Raw genomic sequence first — 26,756 nt, 5'->3', positions numbered from 1 at the left:
CAATGAGTTATCTTCATGTGAGCTATATGAGGGAAGAATAGATAGTATTTCAGAAATGATATGTTTAATATCTTCTAGACCCACAGCTCTATTCCTTAGAGCTTAAGGAAAAGAGATAACCTAAAACAAAGGAAACATTTTAACTAATAATTCAAATCAATTAAACACATACATAGAATGGTATAACTAAATTTTGTGGCTGTTAAAATTAACATTACCCCTGGAACTTGCTGGGCAAGTATTCCCTCAATGGTTATACTCCCAGACCTTAAATGGTATATAATTTTATTTTATTATTTTATCTTACTGTAATAGCGTATGTGCACATCTGATTCTGCATGAGTATGTGAGGCTGAATATGACAAAATGCATGTAGAGGTCAGAGGACAACTTTGAGCAGTCTATTTTCTCTTTCTATATTTATAGGGACTCTTGGGATAGAATTCAGGTTACTGGGCTTAAACTGTAAGACCATTTACCTGTTGAACCATTTTGTAGGTCCTTAAATGGCTTATTTTTCATTTTTATTTTTATTCTTTATATACATTCCATCCTGACCACAGTTTCTCCTACCTCCACCTATTCCCTTGTTCCATTCCAGTGCTCCCACCACCCACTTCCCCTCTTCTCTAGATCCATTTTATTGCACACCTTGGCAGTCCAGCTGCCAGAATCTGCTCCAGGGCACAGAAGATGAAGAGGAAGAGGAAAAGAAAAGACAGACCTCCCAGAAATATCAACTGAAAACAGCATAACAAATTACAATAAGATTAGGAACAGACCCTCATATCAAGGCTTGACAAGGGAACCCCAGTAGAAGGAAACAGTTCCCACAAGCAGGCAATAAAGTCAGAGATACTCTTACTACAATTGTTAAGATTCCAACAAAAATCCCAAGCTAAAGTACCACAGTGTATGTGCAGACGATCAATCTCAGACCCTTTCAGTATCCATGATTGTCAATTCAGTCTCTGTGGGTCCCTAAGAGCCCTGTTTAGTTGATTCTATGGATTGTGTTCTTGTGATGGCTTTGACCTTTCAGGCTCCTGGAATCCTTGTTCCCACTCTTCCTCGGGGTCCCCCTTGCTGAGCCTTAGTGTTTGACTGTGGATTACTGCATTAATTCCTATCAGTTTCTGGACAATGTCTCTCTAAGGACAATTGAGCTATCCTTAAATGGTTTTGATGACTTCAAATATACTTAGATCAGAATGCAGAAAGACTGATGATCTAGTAATAAAATTTGACCTGTGCTGTTAGAACAGAGCCTGTCTACTATCCCTTTCAATATATTCTAAAATTTCAGAAATTTCTTAGTTTATACTAAGTGCTCAGCTCAGATATATTAAATGACCATCCAAATAATTAAGACTTACCTGGTACCTGAGTAAACAAACAAAAGAAAAAAAGAACCACTGGTTTGGCTTTTGGAATTCTGGGTAGGTGAATTATTTTGTTTGCTTTTTATTCTCACCATTTTCAATTTATTGTTGGACAATGTCAAAGATAATGATGTGATAGACTATCTAAAAAAAGATGAACTTTGCTCTTTAGTATTTAGAAATCTTCTGCATTATAATTTGCAATAGGTATCTGTTGGTCCACTATAGCATTGGTTCAGGATCACAGGAAGAGTGGTATAAGAATTCCCTGCCTGTGATTGATAGTACGGGGAACTGGTCTCCTGTAACTACATTCCTGTGAGCAGAATCTATGAACCTGCTCCTAGGAGAAGTGATGAATATTAGGAATGTGGTTATATATCCTGTCCTTTACTGACAGTATTTGATCTTGAGCAAGTCTTCTTCTTTCTCAGTTGGTATATTTATTTGAAAAGTAAAGACGATAGTAAAAACTAAGCGAAATACAGCATAGAAAGACCATGTGGTAACTAGAAATTCACAAATTCCTAATAACAAGCATGTTTTCACAAAATTTTTAGAACAATCTTCAGAGTTCTCTTGGGAAGAATGTGAGTATAAAACAATGAAGTAAGGCCATAAGATGGTTTGTAGGATGTTGGATTACACTGATTGCTTTTCTAATGCAGAACTATCCTTGCCTACCTATGCTGTGGAACAATGGTCTTGTACTCTGTCACTTGTATTGTTTTAATAACACACTGATTGGCTAGTAGCTAGGCAGGAAGTATAGACAGGGTGACCAGGAAGGAAGCAGGGATGGGGTGAAGAGAAAAGGAGAATTCTGGGAAGAGGAAAGACTCAGTCTGCAGTTGTCACCCAGACACAGAGGAAGCAAAATGAGAATGCTTTACTGATAAAAGGTACCAAGCCACGTGGCTAACACAGACAAGAATTATAGATTAACTTAAGATGTAAAAATTAATTAACAAGAAAGCATGAGCTAATAGGCCAACCTATTTATAATTAATGTAGACCTCTGTTTGTTTCTTTGGGACTGAGTGTCTTGCCTCTATGCATGCATGTGCACTACAGTTGTAAATTGCCCATAGAGATCAGAAGAGAAGATCAAATTCTCTGGAACTGAACATGCAGATGGTTGTGAGTCACCATGTGTGTCCTGGGAATAAAACCCATGTCCACTGCTGAAGCTGTCAGTGCTATTAACCACTGAAGCATATCTCCAGCCTCCACCCTTTGTAGTTCATGGAGGTGCTCACTTCTTCATTTCCCTGTCTCTCCTGATTTAGTTGCACCATACAATTTAAATGCATTTGATTGTTGTCATGGTGTGTGTGTGTGTGTGTGTGTGTGTGTGTGTGTGTGTGTCGTATGTGTGGTACATAGGTGTTCATGCACAGGGGTCAGGGCAGACCACATACTTTGCTCTATCACTATCTACCTTTTTGACTGGAAACAGAGAGTCTTACTGAATTGGAAGCCCGATGCTGGAACTGCAGTGATATGCAGCGATAGCTGTCAATTAACATGGATCCTGGGGATTGGAGCTCAAGTCCTCAAGAAGCAGAGCAAGCACTCTTGAGCATCAACCCTGCTCTCTAGACACATTTGCATCTGCTTTAATGATATTCTTCACTTTTTCCTAGACATTCTTTTTAGAACTTCAATTATTTAGTTATGTGGGTTTTATCACATGTGGTTTTTTTTTTTCTGTTTTCTTTCTGTCATCTGTCCTGATAACAGTAGCAGTGTCTGTTATTTCAATTACTTTTAATTAGTCAGGTTTTTCTTATATATAAGCCTATTTTCTATCTTAGTAAATATTCTTTGCATATTTGGCAAATGTTCATATTTCTTTTATTAATTTATTTATTTATTAAAGATTTCTGTCTCTTCCCCGCCACCGCCTCCCATTTCCCTCCCCCCACTCCCAATTAAGTCCCCCCCCAGCCCGAATAGCAATCAGGGTTCCCTGTCCTGTGGGAAGTCCAAGGAACCCCCACCTCCATCCAGGTCTAGTAAGTTGAGCATCCAAACTGCCTAGGCTCCCACAAAGCCAGTGCCTGCAGTAGGATCAGAAACCCATTGCCATTGTTCTTGAGTTCTCAGTAGTCTTCATTGTCCGCTATGTTCAGAGAGTCCGGTTTTATCCCAGACTTTTCCAGACCCAGGCCAGCTGGTCTTGGTGAGTTCCCAGTAGATCATCCCCATTGTCTCAGTGTGTGGGTGCACCCCTCGCGGTCCTGAGTTCCTTGCTCGTGCTCTCTCTCCTTCTGCTCCTGATTTGGACCTTGAGATTTTAGTCCTGTGCTCCAATGTGGGTCTCTGTCTCTGTCTCCTTTCCTCGCTTGCTGAAGGTTAATATTCAGGAGGATGCTTATATGTTTTTCTTTGTGTTCTCCTTATTTAGCTTCTCTAGGATCACTAATTATAGGCTCAGTGTCCTTGGTTTATGGCTAGAAACCAAATATGAGTGAGTACATCCCATGTTCCTCTTTTTGGGTCTGGCTTACCTCACTCAGGATAGTGTTTTCTATTTCCATCCATTTGCATGCAAAATTCAAGAAGTCCTTGTTTTTTTATTGCTGAGTAGTACTCTAATATGTATAAATTCCATACTTTCTTCATCCATTCTTCCATTGAAGGGCGTCTAGGTTGTTTCCAGGTTCTGGCTATCACAAACAATGCTGCTAGGAACATCGTAGAGCATATACTTTTGTTGTATGATAAGGCTTCTCTTGGGTATATTCCCAAGAGTGGTATTGCTGGGTCCAGGGGTAAGTTGATCCCGAATTTCCTGAGAAACCACCATACTGCTTTCCAAAGTGGTTGCACAAGTTTGCATTCCCACCAGCAATGGATGAGTGTACCCCTTTCTCCAGAACCTCTCCAACAAAGGCTATCATTGGTGTTTTTTATTTTAGCCATTCTGACAGGTGTAAGATGGTATCTTAAAGTTGTCTTGATTTGCATTTCCCTGATCGCTAAGGAAGTTGAGCCTAATTATGAAGCATAATTTGAAGTAAAGTGTTTGTTCAAAATGTATCATTCGATCATATTGATTGGAATCTACTGTGGCTATAGTACATTTGATTCATATGCTTTGAATATCTGCATTAAAGATCATTGAAAGTCAGTGCTACAACCTCTTGTTCACTTATTTTATTTTCTCTAATCTTAAGTCTTCTGCTTCTCTGAATGCTTCCTTTTTGGCTATGTAAAAAGATTCTAGACGTTTTCCTTGACTTATTTATTTGAAGGCATCTGTGTATTTTGGCAGTGTCTCAGTATTACAGTACATGAACCTACCTTAAAACACTCTATTCAATTCAATGTTTTTCTCTTTGAATGAAACATAGAAACCTCAATTATGTTTGGAAACTTTTTCCTTTATTATTTTTATTGTTATTCATTATCTTAAGTAGCAAGCAAACAGTACAACAATTTTAGTGTCAATCCTAGTATTTGATTTAGGAAAATTACAAGGAAAATGTTAGGCTGAGTGGTTCATTCCTGTGAGGCAGTCTTATAGGACCTATAATTCTTCAAAATTGGTAATTATCATCTGTAAGCACCTGAAACCTGTGGTTGTCCTTCTGGATTTCATTATTTCAATGACAAATCTACCATAGGAAACACATTGTTTCTCTCTGGGAGTTTCCAGGATGTGTTTTCTTTTGTTTTTTGTTGTTGCTGTTGTTGGTTTGCTTTGTTTCTTATTGTTGCTGTTGTTTTGTTTTATTTTCAAAAATTTAACTATCAAAAATTTAACTTTTATGTTCATTTTTTGTTTAGTCCTTTGTAGAGTTAGTCAATTTTTTTAAAGTATATAGTCTGTATCTTTCACCACGTTTGGAGATAATTCAACCATAATTTCTTCAAATACTCTTCAGCCTTACCTTCTCTCTCTTTTCCTTCTGGAAATCTATAATAACAACACATCCATTGCTATCACCACACAGACAATTCTGTCTATTTTATCCAGACAACTTCCAACTTTTTGTTCAAATTAAGCAACGCTATTCATGATTCCTCAAGTTTATTCAACACACCCTCTGTTATTTTCAGTTGCCTTTTGAGACCACCCAGATTATTTAAATTGTATTTTTATAAATTTAATTGTATCATTTCCATTTTGTTCTTTTTATAATTTGTTGTTTTCCTTTATAAGATTTTTTAAAAATATTTTTCTTTTGGTTCAAGAGAACCCATATTTAATGACTGGATCATTTTAACAATGACTACTTTAGACGATAGTGAGATGAATCCCAAATCTGATTCACAGTTGACATCATTGACTGCCTTTCATCAATCTTTCAGGTTTTTTTACTTAAGTGTTTTTATTGGCTGGTTGGTTACACTTGCTTGTTCAAGGAAAGTCCTAATTATGTGGCCCAGGCTGGTCTTGAACTCACTCTGTAGACTAAGTTGGCCTTAAACTCATAGGGTTCTCCTGTTTCTGCCTCCTAGGTGTTGGAATGCTTACTTTGATTCCTGCTGTGGTGTATGAATGTTCACTCTATAAATGTTTTCTCATATTCCAGTCCTACATTTAAGTAGAATAAGGTTGCTCTACTCAAGTATGACAGTGTAGTGGTTTCAAAGAAAAATGTGACCCAAAGGCTAATGTGCTTCAACACTTTCTTTCCAGTTGTTATTGGTATTTGGGAGAAGTTATAGAACTTTTAAGATGTGGGGCCTTGCTTTAGAAAATATGTCACTGAGAGCAAGTTTGGGGGATGCATTGCCCCAGTCAATTTCTAGTTCATTCTCTTTCTTCCTTTCTGCTTTCTATGAAAGAAAACATGATCAACCTGCTTACTCTTCCAGCTATCTGCTGTCATGCATTTCTCACCATTGTGGACTCTACCACTGTAACCATTAGCCAAAATTACCCTGTACTTCTGAAAGTTGCTTTTGGTCATGTGTTTCATCACAGCAACAGAAAAATGAGTAGTATAATACTGGGAATCACATATCTTTTATTGAATGCCATTTTAATAGGAGCTAAACCTGAAGAGTGTTTGAAGAGTTTTCTTGGTTTTGTTGATCCATCTTGAGTGCTATTTGGTCCCTGGTAGGGATACCTGTTTTCCCATACCAGGCTCCCATGTGTCTTGGTGGAGTGTTTCTTCTATTTGTTTTTCAATTTCATTTTTTTCTAAGTGAAAAAGGAAGAAAATAGGAATGTCTTGGGAACCACAGACACAATGAGGGTCCTTGAGCCAGCATGATTGCCATTTGAGGGCCACAGTGTCTCTCTGAGGGGGCGAAGAGGCTCAGCTGTATGAACAAAGACATTTCCATAAAGAAGCTCTTATTACAGATGAATGTCTCACGGAAAGCTGGCATTTCATCTACCTCTGAATCTCCATGGTTAAGGGGATGCCACCAAGCAGACTATGCTGCAACAATTCTCAATTTAAAAAAAAAAACCAAGTTTGAATCTTACATTTCATGCAATTTTCTTACATGCCCCTTTAAAGAAGAAAAGGAGACTTGGGAGCTTACTGTGTGTAGGGATAATAATTAGTTATCTAGTCTCTTAACCAGATACCTTATGGTAAGCAATGTAAAGGTAGAATTGCTTGTTTGGACTCATGGTTTCAGGGTATGGCCATTTTGGTGGAGGAGGCATGGTAGCAGTAATAGATTGAAGCCATGGGGTGAAAACCCTAAGGCTACTTGCTCACATTTCTGTAGACTAGGGAACAAAACAAGAGAGTGGTTTCCTCAGCTAGTTTTTTCTTGTTATATTCACTCTGAGACTTCATCTTAGTAAGAAAGCCCTACTCATGTTCATAACTTGTCCCATATGACTAGTTCATTCTACCTAGAAAGGTCCTAGCAGATTAGGTATACCTTATTAATGATGTAGGTGATTTTTAATGTAACCAGGTTGACAATATAAATATACATCATAAAATGCATCACGCATTGTATCATTGGAACTGATAAAACCTTGGTTTTGTTGTCTAATAACAGATTTGAACCAACCTTCGATTCCTGTGTTTTAAAGCTGACTCTACCACTGATTAGCTATGGATTGGGCTAGTATTTAACTTCTCTTGGCCTCAGTTTCCTTGTGTTTATATTACACATAGAAATGCCCACATTGTATGGGAAGTTTTAAGAATTAAAGAGAGCATACACAAATTTATAAAATATGGTGTCGTTTTTAAAGACAATACTAATAGTAAATTGAGTCTTTGTACCTTTTTTCTTTATGAAATACCAATCCACTAAGACTTAATAAGGAAATATGTTTCATATATGACCTCCTATAATTGTTGGTCCTGAAATTTTGATGTGGTTCATCATTTAGATTCTTGTACCTATTCTCTTTCTTTTCATGCAAATTATATACATTACTCAGAAACACATACATAAACATTCTTACCAGTAAACATTTTCTCTTTTTTAACATAGCTAATTACCTGTTCATTAAAAAAATGAATGCTTGAAGCCGGGCGGTGGTGGCGCACGCCTTTAATCCCAGCACTCGGGAGGCAGAGGCAGGAGGATCTCTGTGAGTTCGAGACCAGCCTGGTCTACAAGAGCTAGTTCCAGGACAGGCTCCAAAACCACAGAGAAACCCTGTCTCGAAAAACAAAAAAAAAAAAAAAGAAGAAAAAAATGAATGTTTGAAATTGTTTTATTGAATTAAGTCTCTCATGGCAGTGGCTTGTGATGCCTTCCTTACATTATATAAGTTCGGCAATATTTTTTTTATTTTTTATATATAAATTTATTTATTTATTAAAGATTTCTGTCCCTTCCCCGCCACCGCCTCCCATTTCCCTCCCCCTCCCCCAATTAAGTCCCCCCCCAGCCCGAAAAGCAATCAGGGTTCCCTGTCCTGTGGGAGGTCCAAGGAACCCCCACCTCCATCCAGGTCTAGTAAGTTGAGCATCCAAACTGCCTAGGCTCCCACAAAGCCAGTGCATGCAGTAGAATCAGAAACCCATTGCCATTGTTCTTGAGTTCTCATTAGTCCTCATTGTCCGCTATGTTCAGAGAGTCCGGTTTTATCCCAGGCTTTTCCAGACCCAGGCCAGCTGGCCTTGGTGAGTTCCCAATAGAACATCCCCATTGTCTCACTGTGTGGGTGCACCCCTTGAGGTCCTGAGTTCCTTGCTCATGCTCTCTCTCCTTCTGCTCCTGATTTGGACCTTGAGATTTCAGTCCGGTGCTCCAATGTGGGTCTCTGTCTCTGTCTCCTTTCATCACCTGCTGAAGGTTAATATTCAGGAGGATCCCTATATGTTTTTCTTTGGGTTCTCCTTATTTAGCTTCTCTAGTATCACTAATTATAGGCTCAATGTCCTTGGTTTATGGCAATATTTTAAAAGCCAATTGTGCCAAGAAGCTCACACTCAACTTACATATCAGCATCACCCTTAGTCACAGCTATTCTTGAGAAGCAGTATCATTGTTCCTTATTATAGTCAATAAATAAATAGTTCTGTTTACTACTTTGTTATCGTGAGAATATGAGCTTTGAGGTCAGAATGCCTTGGTTCAATCCTGCCAGCTATTTCAAAGGTAGTTGACCTTAAGCTTACATTATGAGGGCTTAACGATTCAATAAATGAAGTAAGTAGTTTTACTACGTGTGTGCATTTCAGCACACACTCAAGTTCTGTATTTACAAAGGTGTGAATCTGGAAGCTATTTGAGATAGAATCAATCTCAGTCACTTTCTAATTTTTCTAACTAGCAGTAGAAACCATTATTCTTCCAATAAATATGCAAGAGAAATCCCAGTAGATGAAATAATTGTTAATAATGGGCATAGACCCACACACAAATAAAACCTGTAGACCCAACCCTTTTTTCCCTGACCAGCTCTCTCCTTCCACTGGGGTGGCTGCCTTACCGTCTTGGCAGAATTGTTGCTATCTGTTTATTTATTGATGATGGTGAATCATGAAAAAAGAGTGACAGAAACTGACAATAGACTTCATCTAATGACTAAGCATCCTCTTCTCTCTGGGCCAGTTCTTGGCCAGACTCTGCCATGTTATTGCAGTCAGGTGATGGTTAGGCCTCAGAGGTACTGAAGACTTCAATGTTTCATGTCTGGTTCATTGGAAAAATCTCGAGTGCCCCAATCATCAGTCACTTTCCACGGTAAGTAAGCCACTTTTCCAGATTGTGACCTCAAAAACACTGTACTTCTTACATGGTATGTGAGTTTTTTCAATGACATTGTCCTCTCTAAATCCAGTGGAAACCACAAAGTTTTCTGTCCCAGACTCTTGAAAAGTCTGTAGCACATTCTACCTCCAAAGACTTTTCCATTTTCAAGGGAAGCATCCTAGACATTGCCTTGTGGTACTCAATAAGTTTGTAGTCCTTTAAGGAAACAATCAAACCCAAGTGAAACAAATTTACTCATAATATATAATGATGGTAGCCATGCTGGCCTCACTAAAAGCTAATGTGTTAAGAGAATAATCTCTAATGAACACTGCTTTTAATAATGTTACCTATTAGTTCTCATAAAATCCTTAGAAGTAGGTTTGTATTTTCACTCAAGGGATAGAGTAATAGACACTGAGTGTGGCTAATGATGCAGAGGATAAGGGTGGAGCTATATATCAGAGCTCACATGATGTTCAGTTCTGAGCTGAGAAGACTATGATCCAAGCATAGACCAGAATGCCGCTTATAAAGCGAATCCCAGACTCCATTCTCTATGGCTTCTCTGCCCCACAGTGCCTTCTCATCTCACATTCAAACATGTTTTTCCTTATGAACCTTCTGAAAGCTTGTCTTGACAAACTAGTTTAAGGCATCACGTGCAATTCACTGAAGCTCCTATGAGTTCTTATTACTTTGATTCCTAGTCTCCTTTCAAATGACCATAAATAAGACATTCTATTGCATCAAAAAAGAGTATTCATATCTCATCCATCATTGGATTGAGAAGGAACTCATTTCTCCTTGAAAATATATTGAAGGTGTCATTCCCTTTAATGGTGAGAAGAGGATAGAGTTGACATTTACCTCTCTTTGCTAAGCTTAAGAAGCTCTTGATGCCTTTATTTGGAATTCCAAATGCAGACATATGATTTTCTTCATCTGGGTCTTCAGTAAGATCTTGAGAAAGCATTGAAGCTGTGTTATCCAATCACCCACATTCCCCAAAGTTTCTCTATCCAGTTGCCTGAAATGAATATTTTATGCTACTGAATGATATTGATTAAGGCTTTTGTTGCATTTTGTTTCTGTTTTCAACTTCATGTAAAATTTGAACCTAAACAGTTATTATCTAACAGATTCTTACTCCCATTTCCTATCCCCTTGAGTAAGCATTCTCTCTTTGTTTGCTGACTTGTGTTGGTCAATAGAATTGGTGTGAACAATGAATTTCTTAGTCAATAGACAGCAGGCTGGAGCAGAAATGTAGGTTTGTAGGTTTGCATGCCTTGCTTCACAATACAGACAAGGAAAATGAGAACTATGGAACAGATTTGAGCCAGGCTCTTGGCTTAGCATTCTGACCCACTTCTCTATTCATACAGCACACACCAGAGGTATTAATGATTAACATCACTTATTCTGTCTGGCTTAACTCTCCTTATCATTGTGCTGACAGTCATTTCCCATAAGATTGTTATTAGAAGAATGTGTATTTCAGACAGTTTAGTGAAATATCTTAGTGAAAATATTTTAGTCCTACTTTTGTACTTTGCTCAAAAGCGTGGCTTTTGATGAATTATTCTAACTACCCTTCCAAGGGTTGTCTAGGAAACTGGACAGGGAAACCCATGCAACTTTTTTTTTCATAAAATTCATACATTCTGAAGAATTCTAAAATCCATTAATGAAAATGTTCTCAAATACATGCAGAGACCAGAAAAAAGTCATCCTTCTCACCCTTCCATGATTTCCCTCACCCAGATGCTCAGTGCTATGAGGACCAGTCTAGGTCATGTCTCTTTCTTAGATAGTAAGGACCTCATGAGTCCAAGGATACAGAGAAACAACCATTTCCAAGGGCTTATCTAATATAGGATATGTTACACATATCCATTCTTTTGACTTCCAAAAGAGGTGCAAACAGTTTCTGTTTCTGCTTTTTGTCACATCTCTGCTATTATTCTCTGTGTGTGCTTGTGTGTACATGTGTGGAATAATGTTTGCATGCAGTTAATCTTCTGTGATGAAAACATTTTTCATCGCCCGTGATAGAGTGGATGGCACTTGGTTGTATGTTGTAAGTATCCTTCCTATATGGTGCTAATGTGGTATACTAAAGATTGGTCTTTGTTAGAAGGGGTTGTCATTATTTGTTAAAGTCTCTAAAGTCAATTGCTAATTATAAGATCTTGTAACTTTAGGTACTTAGCTGATGAATTCAATTGAACTGTCAGCTTTTTCAGACTAGCTGGGAAATACAAAGAATCTCCAACCTAATTGCTTTAATTAATGAATGTAGAGATAAGGCGACACACAGAGAGAAATGCTGCAGTCTCTCCAGTGTTAGTGCTACCCATGGGAGCGAAATAACAGCAATCAGTTCTTTAAGGATGAGCACTTGGAATATTAGCTGATGCACTGTGGGTTATGGACTACATGTCTGACATGTGGAAAAGTAGATTGGGATGAAAATATTCCAAACTTGGTGTGGGAGGTCCTTTTGTCTATGTGTTGCTTTTATTGGTTAATGAATAAACTGTCTTGGCCTGTTGATAGGGCAGAACTTAGGTAGGTAGGGATGGGGGGACTAGACTGAATGTTGAAAAAGGAAGCTGGAGTCAGGGAGAAGCCATGGAGCCACTGCCAATGGAGACAGAAGTGCTAAAATTTGCTGGGAGGACACAACCTTGTGGTGATGCACAGATTAATAAAGATGGGTTAAATTAAGATGTAAGAGTTAGCCAATAAGAAGCTAGAGCTAATGGGCCACGCAGTGCTTTAGATAATATGGTTTCTGTGTGATTATTTGGGGGCTAAGCAGCTGAAAACAACCAAGCGGATCTCTCCTCAAACATAAAAGAAAGGCTTTTGAATTGTTTTGGTAGACAGGGTTCAAACATATGAAAGAAGTTAATACATATTTTTAAAATGTATGTAATAATTAGTTCCATAAAATTTTTGTTCTGTGATATTATGAGGGTAGGGTTGGATCATGGAGACTTTATACTGATAGGTGGCTGAGAAGGCAATAAAAAGAGACCAGGCCCAATTAAGAAGTAAATTTCTTTCCTGAAAACTAACAAATTCATTCACACCCCTTTGCTATCTGTTATTCTCTCCAGAATAGAATATTTGTTAGATAAATGGATGAATGCACAGATGGATAAATGAATGGATAGATAGAAATAACGAGTTTCAATACTGAGGACTAACCACAAGGCCTCACACCTGCTTAGCAGCCTTCTAATTGCTAAAATTAACTAAAAGCTTTCTGTGTAGAATATATTGCCCTATCTCTTAAAACAGGTTTCTCCTTCCCTTCATTTAAACCTCAACTATAGAATTATAGTGACTTCCCTCTGTCAAATCTAGATCACAGTATCCAAAGAGAGCCACCAGTTTACCAATACCTACCATCTTCCAATTGTCTTTAAAAATAAGATTTATTTTATTTTTACAATTATGAGTACTTTGGCTGTGTTTATTTAAGTATATCACATACATACTTGGTGCCTGTAGAAGTCAGAAGATCTCACCTAGTTTCTGAGAATTGAAATCATGGGTGGTTGTAAGCTTCCATGCTGGTTCTGGAATCCAAACCCCAATCCTCTGCAAGAGGAATAAGTGCTCCTAACTATGGTTGTTGTGTTTTGGGTTTTTGATTTGTTTTTAAGTATTTGGCTCATCGGGGGTTGCACCACCCAGCTCCCAGATGAATACACATGAAGTCTTATTCTTGTTCATAAACACCCGACCTTAGGTTGGTATGTTTCTACTCAGTTTTTCTTAGTTTAAATTATCCCATGTTTCTTTTTCTTCGGGGCTTTTATCTTAATCTATTTCTGTATAGCTTTCTTTATTTCTTACTCCATGGCTTGATGTGTAGCAGGGTGGCTGGACCCTAATGTCCTTCTCCTTATCTTGTTCCTCAATCTTTTCTACCATTATAACGCCTCTTATTTGTTCTCTCTGCCTGCCAGCCCCAGTATTTTTCTCTTGCCTAGGAATTGGCTGCTTAACTCTTTTTTAGATCAATAAGGTATTTTAAACATGCAGAGCAACACAGCTTTATGGAATTAAACAAATGCACCATGAAGGAATACAGCACACCTTTGAATCATGAAAAAAATATTCCACACCATAAGCAAATGTAACACATCTTTTTTAAAAAAATAGTTATTTTATTGAGCCATACATTTTTCTCTGCTTCTCTCCCTTCCCCTTCCCTCCCCTTCAACCTACTCCCATGGTCCCCATGCTCCCATTTTACTCAAAAGATCTTGCCTTTTTTTATTTCCCAAGTAGATTAGATACATGTGTATGTCACTCATAGGGTCCTCATTGTTTTCTAGGTTCTCTGGGATTGTGAATAATAGGCTTATTTTCTTTGCTTTATGTCTAAAAGCCAGTTATGAGTGAGTACATATTGTATTTGTCTTTCTGGGTCTGGGTTACCTCACTCAATATGATGTTTTCTAGATCCATCCATTTGCTTACAAATTTCAAGATATTATTTTTTTCTACGGTGTAGTACTTCATTGTGTAAATGTACCACATTTTCCTTACCCATTCTTCAGTTGAGGGCATTTAGGTTGTATCCAGGTTCTGGCTATGGCAAACACTGCTGCTGTGAGCATAGTTGAGCACATGTTCTTGTGGTATGATTGAACATTCTTTGGGTATATACCCAAAAGTGGTATTGCTGGGTCTTGAGGAAGGTGGTTTCCTAATTTTCTGAGAAATCGCCATACTGATATCCAAAGCAGCTGTACCTATTTGCACTCCCACCAGCAATGCAAGAGTGTTCCCTTTACCTCACATCCTCTCCAATATAATTGTCATCAGTGTTTTTGATCTTGGTCATTCTTACAGGTGTAAGATGGAATCTCAGAGTTGTTTCAATTTGCATTTCTCTGATGACTAAGGATGTTGAGCATTTCCTTAAGTGTCTTTAAGCCACTTTAGATTCCTCTGTTGAGAGTACTCTGTTTAGGTCTGAGCTCCATTTTTTTTAAATTGAATTATTTGTTCTTTTGATGACCAATTTCTTGAATTCTTTGTATATTTTAGAGATCAGCCCTCTGTCTGATGTGGGGCTGGTGAAGATCTTTTCCCATTCTGTAGGCTGTCATTTTGTCTTGTTGACCATGTCCTTTGCTTTCCAGAAGCTTTTCAGTTTTAGAAGGTCTCATTTATTAATTGTTTCTCTCAGTGTCTGTGCTCCTGGGGTTACATTTAGGAAGTGGTCTCCTGTTCCAAAGTACTCAAGTGTATTTCCCATTTTCTCTTCTATGAGGTTCAGTGTTGTTGGCTTTATGTTAAGATCTTTGATCCATTTGGACTTGAGTTTTGTGCATGGTGATAGACATGGATCTATTTTCATTCTTCTACATATTGATATCCAGTTATGCCAGCACCATTTGATAAATATGCTTTCTTTTTTCCATTTGATTTTTTTGCTTCCTTGTAAAAATCAGGTGTTTGAAATTGTGTGGATAATATTTGGGTCTTCAATTCAGTTTCATTGGTCCTCCTGTCTCTTTTTATGCCGCTACTAGGCTGTTTTCAGTACTATAGATCTGTAGTAGAGTTTGAAGTCAGGGATTGTGATGTTGCCAGAAGTACCTTTATTGTACAAGATTGTTTTGGCTATCCTTGGTTTTTTCCACATGACGGTGAGTAGTCTTCTTTCAAGTTATATGAATAATTTTTCTGGGATTTTGCTGGACATTGCATTGAATCTGTAAATTGCTTTTAGTAAGATTGCCATTTTTGCTATGTTAATTCTACTTGCCCAAGAGAATTAGAGATTTTTTTACATTTTCTGGTATCTTCTTCAATTTGTTTCTTCAAAAACTTAAAGTTCTTGTCATGCAGGTCTTCCACTTGTTTGGTCAGAGTTACACCAAGATATTTTATGTTATTTGTGGCTATTGTGAAGAGTGATGTTTCTCTGATTTCTTTCTCAGCCCATTTATCATCTGTGTAAAGGAGGATTGCTGAGTTTTTTTTTTTAGTTAATCTCATATCCTGCGACATTACTGAAAGTGTTTATTAGTTGTAGAATTTCATTGGTAGAAATTTTGGAGTTGCTTATGTAAACTATCATATCACCAGCAAATAGTTAGAGTTTGACTCCTTCTTTTCCAATTTATATCCCTTTGATCTCCTTTTGTTGTCTTATTGCTTTACCTAGGACCTCAAGAACTATATTGAATAGGTATGAAGAGAGTGGACAACCTTGTCTTGTTACTGATTTCAGTGAGATAGCTGAGAGTTTCTCTCCATTTAATTTTACATTGGCCATTGGCTTGCTGTATAATACCTTATTACGTTTCGGTATTTTTCTTGTATCTCTGCTCTCTCCAAGACCTTTATCATGAATGGATGTTGTATATTGTCAAAAGCTTTTTCATTATCTAATGAGATGATGATGCGGTTTTTATTTGTCAATTTGGTTAATTGTGGATTACATTGACAGATTTTCGTATGTTGAACCGTCCCTGCATCTCTGGGGGTGAAGCCAACTTGATCATGGTGGATGATTTTTCTAATGTGTTTTTGGATTCTATTTGCCAGGTTTTTAATGAGTATTTTTGCATCAATGTTCATGAGTGAGATTGGTCTGTATTTCTCTTTCTTAGTAATGTCTTTATGTTGTTTGGGTATCACAGAAATTGTAGCCTCATAAGAAGTGTTTGGCAAGCTTTCTTCTGTTTCTATTATGTGGAACAATTTGAGGAGTATTGTTATTAGTTCTTCTTTGGAAATATTGTCAAATTCTGAACTGAAATCATGTGGGATTTTTTTTTTTTTTGGTTGGCAGAATTTTGATGACTGTTTCCATTTCTTTAGCAGTTATAGGCCTATTTAATTTCCTTATCTGGTCTTAATTTAATTTTGGTAAGTGACATTTATCCCGAAAGTTGTCCATTTCTTTTATGTTTTCCAATATTGTGGAGCACAGGTTTTCTAGATATGATTTAATGATTCTCTGGATTTTCTCCTGTGTCTGTTGTTATGTTTCCATTTTCATTTCTGAGTTTGTTAATTTGGATTATCTCTCTCTGCTTTTGGATAAAGGCTTGATTATTTTGATGATTTTTCATAAGAACCAACTCTTTGTCTCATTGATTCTTTGTGTTTTCTTTGTTTCTATTTTGTTGATTTCAGCTCTCGATTTATTTCCTACCATCTAGTTCTTCTGGGTGAGTTTGCTTCTTTTTGTTCTAAAGTTTATAAATGTTCTGTTAATTCACTAGTGTGAGATTTTTCCAGCTTCTTTGTGTAGGCATTTAGTGCTATGGACTTTCCTTTTAACACTGCTTTCACTGTGTTCTATAAATATGGGTATGTTGTTTGTTCATTTTCATTGAACTTTAGGAAGTCTTTGATTTCTTCCTTTATTTCTTCCTTGACTCATTAATGATTCAGGTGAGCATTGTTTGATTTCCCTGTTTGTGGGCTTCCTGGAATTAGTATTGCTGCCAAGTTCTAATTTTAAGCCACGGTGATCTGATAAGACACATGGGGTTATTCCAATTGTTTTGTATTTGTTACCTAGTATGTGGTCAATTTTTGAGAAGGTTTCATGATGTGCTGAGAAGAAGGTATATTCTTTTATGTTTGAATGGAATGTTCTATATATGTCTGTTAAGTCCGTTTGAGACACAACATCTGTTATTTTTCTTATTTCTCTGTTAATTTTTGTCTGACAGACCTGTTCAGTGGTGAGAGTGGAGTGTTGAAGTCTCCCACTATTAGTGTGTGTGTTTAATGTGTGATTTAAGTTTTAGAGGTGTTTCTTTTAAAATATGAAATGCTTCACAAATTTGTGTGTCATCCTTGTGCAGGGCACATGATAATATTCACTGTATCATTCCAATTTTAGCATATGTGCTGCTGAAGTAAGCATTCAAATGTAACACATCTTAAAATAATATTCCATATTCTTAACCACTGCGCCTCTCTTCAGTCCTATAATTTGACCCTCTATGGTTATCTCTTACAAGATGTGAGCTCTTATGACCAGATACCTATCTTTGTCCATTGGTGAACCATAGTCTTCCACAGGATGGTGGACATCTTAACGCTTTAGTTTGAATAGAATCTTTGTCAGGTACAAAGTACTATAAACAACAATCATGAGTCTGGTTAATGAGGGAAAATGAGTGGAATTATCTTTTTATAGGCTAAAGCAAAACCCAGTTGAGAGCAAGGCAGGAAACAGTCCAAAGACCTTGACAGCAAACACCTCAATAATGGGCTCCTAGCAGCCAGTGTCTGGTCAAGATGCTGCACCTGAGACAAGTAAATGTTAAACATCTCTCTTTGGATATTTGCAAAATTATTTTCATATAGAGAGGAATAAGCAGAAGGAAACAACTTATCTCCCAAAGGAGAAATCCCTCAACATTCTTTGTTTCTCAGGGAAACTGCTTCTAGAAAATCACTTGCTCTGGACCAAAGATTGGCCAGATTAAAGAGACTCTCGTGGCTCTGATAAGGTGTGTGAGCTAATTGAAGCCAATTAACTTAGCAGCAGATAAAGGCTGAGGCTAAATCCAACCCTGTTGCACAGCCCCATTTAAGAACTGGCTGAGTTGCAATGACTTTAGACCTAGCGAGAAGATCTGAGGTAATTAATTCCCAGTGAGTTGCTGAGAAAGCATAGATGGTGACTAGAGTGTTTGCATTGAAGGCATATTCATGTTTCAAATATTTTTAGCATTCATTCTCTTTGCAAAAATTCATACTGTCACCTATAGTGTTCAATTATATTTCAAACATAGTTGAATTCTTACTATTTCATAATCTATAGGAAGAAATGTACTATTTCCCAGCAGCCTTTATTTCCTTAATATCCATTTTCTTTCCTCTAATACCTAAACCCTCGTAGCTTTTCTCATGTATAAGATTGAAACAGAAGCAATGTTTTGAAAAGCTATTAAAAACTCCAATCAGGTCTTTGACATTTTCAATTTGAGTAGATTCCATTAATGGACCTGGTGAGGGCTGTCATTGCAGTGGCCCTATTAAGCAGAGGAAGTTTGCTAGCTTGAAGTGATAAGATAGCTTAATAAATAGAAATCAGGCCTGGTGAGATGGCACCTGCCACCAAGCCTGATGATCCGATTCAGGCCCCAGGACCTATATGATGGAAGAACAGAACTTACAAAAGTTGTTTTTGGACCTCCCCAAAGACACATGTGCACCACATATATACCCATTCAAACTATATATTATTTATAATATATAAAATACATGTATTTTGCATATATATATGTAGTGGAAAATATTTTGTAAAAAGTAGAAAGCACTTTATAATCATATGAAAATAAAAATAGAGGTGAATATTAAAGTAACAGGGAGTGAACATAAAAGTTGAGATTCTGGAGTCAAGAAACATGTGTACATGTGTGTCGGGGTATATGTGTGTGTGTATGTATGTATGTATGTATGTATGTTTGTAGTCATGTTTTCTTAACTATTGCTTATCAGAAGACAAGCATTCAAAACAAACTCCTGGAGCATATTTTAGATTCCTGCCACAATATTTGCAAAAGAATTAAGGAATAATGGAATAGAATATTCAGAATTTATAATATTTCTTGGGAAGACTTGAGTACTGATGTAATAAAACTCAGCTCAAAGTATTTTTCATTGGCTCCCTGTGTATTTCCAGACTCGTGCTCTGAGTCCCACACTTCTGCCTGAGGTGAGCATATTAGGTAACTCTGTGTATAGAGGTGTTCCAGGACTAAGTGAAGCAGAACTTCAAGAGTCTATGTCCATTCTGATTAGTGAAATCCAATCTATCCTCAGGTAAGCCCTGGATTTTGACCATAACTCTCCAGGGAATCGGAATGTTCATCCAAGTTAAGCAAGCCAGAAAATGACAGTCTTAAGGTCAACCTAGGAGCAATATTTCTTTAGTAGCACTTGAGAAAGCTTGGTGGAGAATGCAGTCCAAATCCATTTCTTCCGAGGACATGACAAGTGAAGCCAGGCTGATGTTCTTAGTTGGGAAGATTTTCTGTCGTATTAAGAAAAAGCTCTGAAGAAGTGTCCGTGAATTAAACTAAAGGAACACCAAAAAAGGTGATAGGAAATTGCCAGTGAGGACTTGTACAGTTAATACCCCAATTTTTCTTGCTTCATTCTGTGTTGTTTTTTGTTTTTGAAAAAAGTAATGGCTAAAAGAGATACTTTATCATGTGGGATTCTATTCACTCCTAACACAAATAAGTTGAGTCATTTGTGGTGCTTCCTTTTAGCTAACGGAAAAGGTAAATTTTAAAGGCCTTGAACCAAAGCTGTTTTCTTTTCGGCAGTGATAGGAGTTGAACCCAGGTTCTTTCTTCACACTAGGCAAGAACGGTGCTGCTGGGTTCCATCCCTAACCTCTTTGCTTGATCTTCAGTTTGAGATGGGGCCTCACTCAGTGGTTCAGACTGAACTTAAGTCGCTCTTTCACAAGACAGGCCCTTATGATCCAAGCAGATCAGATGCAAGAATGATCAGTGAAGAACTCTGTGGTGTTGGTGAACCTGATAGCAAATTTTCTTTAGATATAATAAAATCATTGCCCTTTAAAGTCTTTTTCCTTCCACGCCATGTAATAGAACTGGAGTCCAGTTCTGTGAGGCAAAATTGGTTAGCTGAACTATACAAAGCCCAGACATTTGGTCAGACCTGTCTTGTTTGGGGTAGTCAACATGCTGAGAAGAGCTTTGATTGTCCAAACAACTGAAGAAAAACAAAACAAAACAAAAACCAAAAAGGATGAGAATATGTCATAGTATACAAATTACAAACACACACACACACACACACACACACACACACACACACTTTAAAATCCCTATCCCTGAATGTATATGCTTGTAAAGTTCTATGGCTGTGTTTGTACTGCCAAAGTATAGAGGGCTAATAACATTGAGACTGTATCATGTAAAGTTCAACCATGCTTAACTTGTCTCACAAAAATAGGCTGGCATCAAGACCTCCGAGATTTAGAAATGAAAGTTGTAGCATGATTAATAAAAACACAGAAACAAAAATTGAGGTTCAACCTAAAAGTGAGAAAACCAAAAAGCCAGCCATTGGCTCTTACCTCTACTTCAATCCGAAAAAGCAATCCTGCCTCCAAGAATTTCAGAATGACCCTGTGTGTGAGAGCTGTCTCTTCCCGTTTTATATTCCTCTCTAGTGCTGGGATTAAAGGCATGCACCAATACTGTCTGGTTTCTATGGCAAACTAGTGTGGCTACTGGGATTAAAGGTGTGTCACCACTGCCTGGTCTGTAAGACTGATCAGTGTGACTCTTTTACTCTCAGGCAAGCTTTATTTATTAAATGCAGATGAAATGTCACATTACAGAACATAATATTGGTAATCTATGTAGGAAAGAAGGAATTACTGTTTTAGCATGTTTCTTTTTGGAAGAGTCTCTGACTGATCCTCATCTCTGTTTGACTCACTAATTTACTTTGTTTTATTGTATATTTCTACATGTGTGTGTGTGTTTGTGTGTGTGTTTGTGTGTGTGTTTGTGTGTGTATGTGCCTCTCTGTATGTTTGTGTATGTGCCACTATGTGTGTGTGCCTGCATTATGTGTGTGCCTGTGTATGTTGATGTGTGTGTGTACGTGTGTGTGAGCACACGTGTATGCTACAATGAGCATGTTAAGGTCAGAAGACTGCTAGAGGATGTCAGTTCTCCACCATAATGGTGGAGAACCATTACAGTCATCAGAATTGGCAAGTAGTCACCTTTACACACCAAGCCAACTCACTAGCCGTGGCTTAGTTTTTATATTCTATAGAAAGAGATCCCAAGTGGCCTGGCTTAGGCCATTTTCTTTCCCGAACATTGACTATGAGATTCTAAGTGGAAAGAAACTTGATTAATGTCCCCATCACGTAGAAAGTTAGCAACAGGAACAGATGTCCCCTGGCCTGATTAGGGAGGCCAAAATAACATCAGAGTGGAGGACTCCCTTTTTTCCAAAATCAACAAAATCTGATTGCCACCTGGTCACATTCAGAAGCTTGCTGAACAGTGGTCTGCACACACTTGACACTGTGGCCTTGTGTCATTAAGATTGAGTGGATTCACTACCACTGATAGTGTTCACACTCATCAACAATGACACCTCTCATCTCCCCATAACATTGAGACCACTGCAATCATACCCAGACTGAGCCATCTCTAGCCATGGTGACAGGGCACCATAGATATTGCATGCACAGGGGTTATAAGGTTAGTTATGTTTTTTTTTTAAAAGTGATCTGTTAAGGGAGCTAAACTGGAGAGTCCTTGGTGAGTTTGAAAATGTGTCTGTGACGGCCTAAAGAGGTCAAGAGACTTAGAATAGGAAGCAAGGGACCCTTTTCATTACATTCAGAGGATGAATCTGACTTTCACTTCCAAGTGATACTGTCTGAAATTACACATATGAGTATAGGTGAGGGATGGGAAGTGACTGTTCATTGACTATAGAAAGGTCCAGGTTGATAGTTTATGTAACAAAGAAATGGTAAAATCTAATGATTACTTAAAACATATGAGACAAATAAGAGAATGGTACATTACTTACCAGGATGGGAGTTCATGTTTCTATGCAATATATGATTTCTGAAAAACCTATTCACAATGAGTGAAGAATGTGTCTGTGGGGGGGTGTGTGTGTGTGTGCACGTGCATGCACACTACAATGATTTTGATGATGATGATGGTGACCACAATGATAGCAGAATAACTGTTTTCCAATTTTCAGTCTTTGGGGAAAAGGATAATCATTTAGGAGTTATTTGGTGGACTAGAGAGATGGCTCAGAGGTTAAAAGGATTTGTTATTCTTGCAGAGGAACCATTAACAATAATCTACTCAGAAATGCCTGTAGTTCCAGTTCCAGAGGTCAGAAGTTCTGATGTTTCCTTCTGATTTCTGAAGCACCTGCACATATACTTATGGAGAAAGAGAGAGAGAGAGAGAGAGAGAGAGAGAGAGAGAGAGAGAGAGAGAGAGAGAGAGAGAGAGAGAGAGATTAGAAGGAGGAAGGGAGAGAGAGGAGGTAGGGAGGGAGAGGGAGAGAGGGAAAAGGAGGAAGCACACATACACAGAAAAAAAGGAGAGCAAAATAAGAGAAAATGGGTAAAAGTCATTTGGGTGGAGTTTTGGGTATGTAGGGAACTCACTTATCTCTTTGTTTCTGGTTTTCTTTTCTTTTTACAAGTTTGGGAGAAATCTTGGGTAATTGGTGAGTTATCTTTTTCTAAGTCTAGAAAATTACATAAAGTTATTTATGAAAATCCTCAAATCCGTACTTAGAATAACCTTTTAACCAATCTGGAGCCTGTTGGGAAGGTAGCCAAAAGCTGTTGGTTAAAAAAGCAGAAGTTCGACATGAGCCACACATTGGTGGAGAGGGCCGAAATGACATGAGGGTGGTAGGCATGTGACGTGCGACATGGCCAGTGTGGACTCTGATGATGTCCTTCTCCTTCACAGATACTCAATGCCACCTTTAAAACACCTATCAATGTGGTCAGGACAGGAATGCTAATTGAGTGTTTTTAGCATAATAGAAAATCAATTTTAATTGTCCCAAACGGAACTATTGTTTACAGTTACAGATGGCTGCCAGGCTGGACCTGGAAAAATAAATGAGTCTGGGGAGTAGGGAATTGCTTTCAATTCCTGGGAGTATTGCAAGGAAGGCTTTGGAGAATTCAGTCTAAGAAGGTTGTAAGGCAGAAAACTGATTGCCTATAAAGGTTTTAAAATGGTGTTTTCCTCTAGGACTGTGCTGTAACTGGTATCATCAATTTCCACCTTGTCAACCCCAATCCTAGTGTTTTCACAGGAGAGTGGGTTTCCAGAGTAGCTGGTGCTAGCAGGCTTTAAAATCATCAGCAACTCTGCCGCACTGGTTGTACCTGGCTCCTTACTGCATATTCTTTTTCTTCCTTGAACTTTTCTTGCAAATAAAACATTCCTGTTGTTATTTCACTCTTCCTATTTGTAGAGATTTGGATATTGGGTTTATGCTCAATTAACCTAAAATGTTCTCCTGGGCAATATTGCACTCTAGAAGAGCCAAGCCAAGCCCTTCACTACTGACTGTATGCCTTGAAAGAGTGACTTAATTCATTTCCTTAGCTGTAAGATAGGGGGCAGCGACAGCTGTTAGCAAACAAGTCTGGTGTTAATGAGTCCATTGAAACCAAGCTTCTAGCAGAAACCCTGCTACGGAGCTCACCTCAAAGATGCCAGTTGGTGATGCTCTCCTTTATTTTCTTCTTGCCTCCTTGAATAAATAGTTGAAACACATCATGTACCAAAATGGAATTCATCAAGCGAAACATGTCAGGGAGGAGCAAAGCTAAGAAATAGGAAGTACAGGCTCACCCTAGGTAATTACCAGTGTGCATTGCCTCAAGATGGTTCTTATTAGGACTCTTTACACTCCCCAGATCCCAGGGAAACCAGAATCCAAATGTTTGCATCTTTCTCAGCTCTTAGTTCATTCTCACACAAATTCTGTTTTAAGAAGTTTAGACTAAGGAAAACGGTCAGTCCTGAATTGTTTAGTTGTTGATGGATAGATGTGGGCCCTGAAACCCCTATTTGGTGGTCAAGCAATGACCCATTTTGTGGTTCAAATACACTGGGTAGGGTATCAATTAGCCAGCTGCAGACACACTCCTGTTATACAGAAACAGTCACTTTCAGATGATCTTTGATGCTTTTTGTCTGACTCTAGGATTTTCCTCTTAAAATTACAGGCTATCTCTTTTGAAAAAATTGATCCTAAATCCTATTGTATTGATCAAGCACAAGTACAATATTAAAGGAAGAAGGAGAAATGTAAAATATGTTGTATATTTTTTTTCTAGAGCCAGGCCATTAAACTGTAGGAAAGTTAGCATTTGAAGCTACTTAATTCTTGGTGTAATGTGTTTGGGGAGCAAAGAAATTATCATGACATTGTAAAATGTTCAGCTTTTCATTATTCTTGGATTTTATCCATTACATATCAGTAGCACCTCTCAGTTGTAATAATCAAAACTGTCACCAGACATTGTCACTTATTCCCTAGGAACATAAATTATCCCACTGGGCACCAATTCCTGTTCTTTGCTGTAATTTTAAGGTATTAAATGGAAAATGAAGTTAACGCTAGTTTTTCTATGGTAGTGATAAAATACTTAAAATGATTGAAAAAGAGAAAAAAATAGTTTGGGCCCATTGTCTCATGGTCAGAGTCAGTCCATAGTCACTTGACATCTTATCTGAGCCCATTGATGTCACAGTTCATCATAGTAAGATATGAACTTGGGGAGGCTGTTTCATATGGTGACCAGGAACCAAAGATGGAGGAAGGGATTGGGGTCTCAATATCCCATTGACCTAGCTTTCTTCCAGTACATCCCATCTACTAGATGTGCCCCCGACACTTCTGCAACCCTGCCTTTCCTAGTAGTGCCTCATATCCTGGGGGCTTTTAGAACAGACCCTAGATTAAACCATTATGGAGCAACTAAGAAATCAAAAGTTTCCAGTGTTAGAGAGGCTATCCCTTCAAAATCACTCAGTTTGACAAAGAAGACTCTCAAGGTACGGTGGAACTGGGCTAGCCTGTCATTCTGAGCATACCCTGATTTTCATTTTCTTTTTTTTTTATGAATTTTTCAAGACAGGGTTTCTCTGTAGCTTTGGAGCCTGTCCTGGAACTAAGGGACATGAAGGGCCTGCTCGTTGGGGTTTCTGTCTTGCCTGGTACCCCACAGCCGGCAAGTCCCAAAGAAATCACACAGAGATCTCCATAAATTATAAAGCTGATTGGCCCATTAGCTCAGGCTACTTATTATCTCTTGTAGCTTATAGTAACCCATTGTTCTTATCTACGTTAGCCATGTGGCTCGGTACCTTTCTCAGCAGGGTAGATTCCATCTTGCTTCTTCTATGATCTGGGCAGGACTGGGAGGAATGGGCTTCCTCCTTCCTAGCATTCTCCTGTTCTCATCGCCCTGCCTCTGCTTCCTGTCTGGCTGACCCACCTATACTTCCTGCCTGGCCAATCAGCGTTTATTTAAAATGTAATTGACAGAATACAGACAATTCTCTTGTAGCACAGGCTGGCCTCGAACTCACAGAAATCCACCTGCTTCTGCCTCCCAATGCAGGGATTAAAGGTGTTCATGACCACTGCCCAGCTTCCCTGATTTTCTTATGTATGAAGTTTAACTGAACCATAGTTGTATAGGTCTTACTGCATCAACCAGGGGGAAATGCCTTTCAGACAGTTGATGGGGAGCTTAGAAGTTGAATTCATCTATTTCTAACAAGGAACGGGACTAATAAAAGTACCCTCACCCAAGTGGCTATGAATAACACTTTTGATTTTTGGATCAGTTGTGAGAGGAGGGTCAGACATACATAGTCAGCATCTAGTGAGAACCAGGATTTACAACCTGAAGTATTTGCAATAAGTAAGTTTACAATCACTGCAAGAAGTTAACCAGTGTTGTTCCTATAGAAGAACCTTCATTCCACATTCATGTCAGGAACAGTTATGAAGACCTTGGCAGTCCTCTCCAGCAAAGAGTGACATTATTTCTGCTCCCAGGCTCTCTCCAGCACACTTCATCCAGTTATATATTTATTTCAGATTGTTTGGCTATGACTGGCTTTCACATTTTTTCTCTTGGTGTTCTGGGCAGGAGGTATGACTCAGGGAAAACTCAGCTAACAGTGAATACATAAATCACAAGTGTTCCAATACTTTTCTTATCAATGAAACTGAAGCTGAAGTGTTATGTCATTTTGAAACTTACTCAGTTTACTTTACATGTATAGGAGTTGGCTGGTCTTTTGCTTTATACATGGTCTCTAGTTAATAAACTGAGGGTAATATGAATAAAATATAAATGTTATTTGCATAAATAAATAGTTGAACTTACTGTAACAACAGCTATTGTTTTCCAGACAAATTCATGTTTTAAAGCTTGTATGAGCTGTGTATTGGAGTTTTCCAGAAACTATCTTTATAATGTTTTGACTAAGCTATGTTTTACCTGAAGTGGTGGCCTCAAGGACAAAGGACCAACTTGCCAGAAGTTTTGGGCAAAATTCTTATAGTTGTTCATCATTTCCTACATCGAGTCTCAAGACAGTATAGGCTGAAGTGTGATTTGTTCTTCTAAAAGAAGCCTGC

The 26,756-nt window shown here is 38.1% G+C and overlaps 1 protein-coding gene and 1 non-coding gene across 4 annotated transcripts in view; one reads left to right on the top strand and one right to left on the bottom strand.

Annotated features, from left to right (window-relative positions):
- Grm7 (glutamate metabotropic receptor 7) overlaps window positions 1-26,756 on the top strand; it is an 888,724-nt gene that overhangs the window by 626,226 nt on the left and 235,742 nt on the right. The gene's annotated exons all lie outside the window — the stretch shown is intronic.
- On the bottom strand, window positions 17,339-17,445 carry LOC142856643 (U6 spliceosomal RNA). The gene has a single exon (XR_012911686.1). It is a non-coding gene; the product is annotated as a U6 spliceosomal RNA (small nuclear RNA).

The sequence above is a fragment of the Microtus pennsylvanicus genome, chromosome 8 (assembly GCF_037038515.1).
Source record: "Microtus pennsylvanicus isolate mMicPen1 chromosome 8, mMicPen1.hap1, whole genome shotgun sequence".
In the NCBI taxonomy this organism is placed as follows: domain Eukaryota; kingdom Metazoa; phylum Chordata; class Mammalia; order Rodentia; family Cricetidae; genus Microtus; species Microtus pennsylvanicus.
Note: the sequence above shows the minus strand (reverse complement) of the source record. Positions and strands in the feature narration are given on the sequence as shown.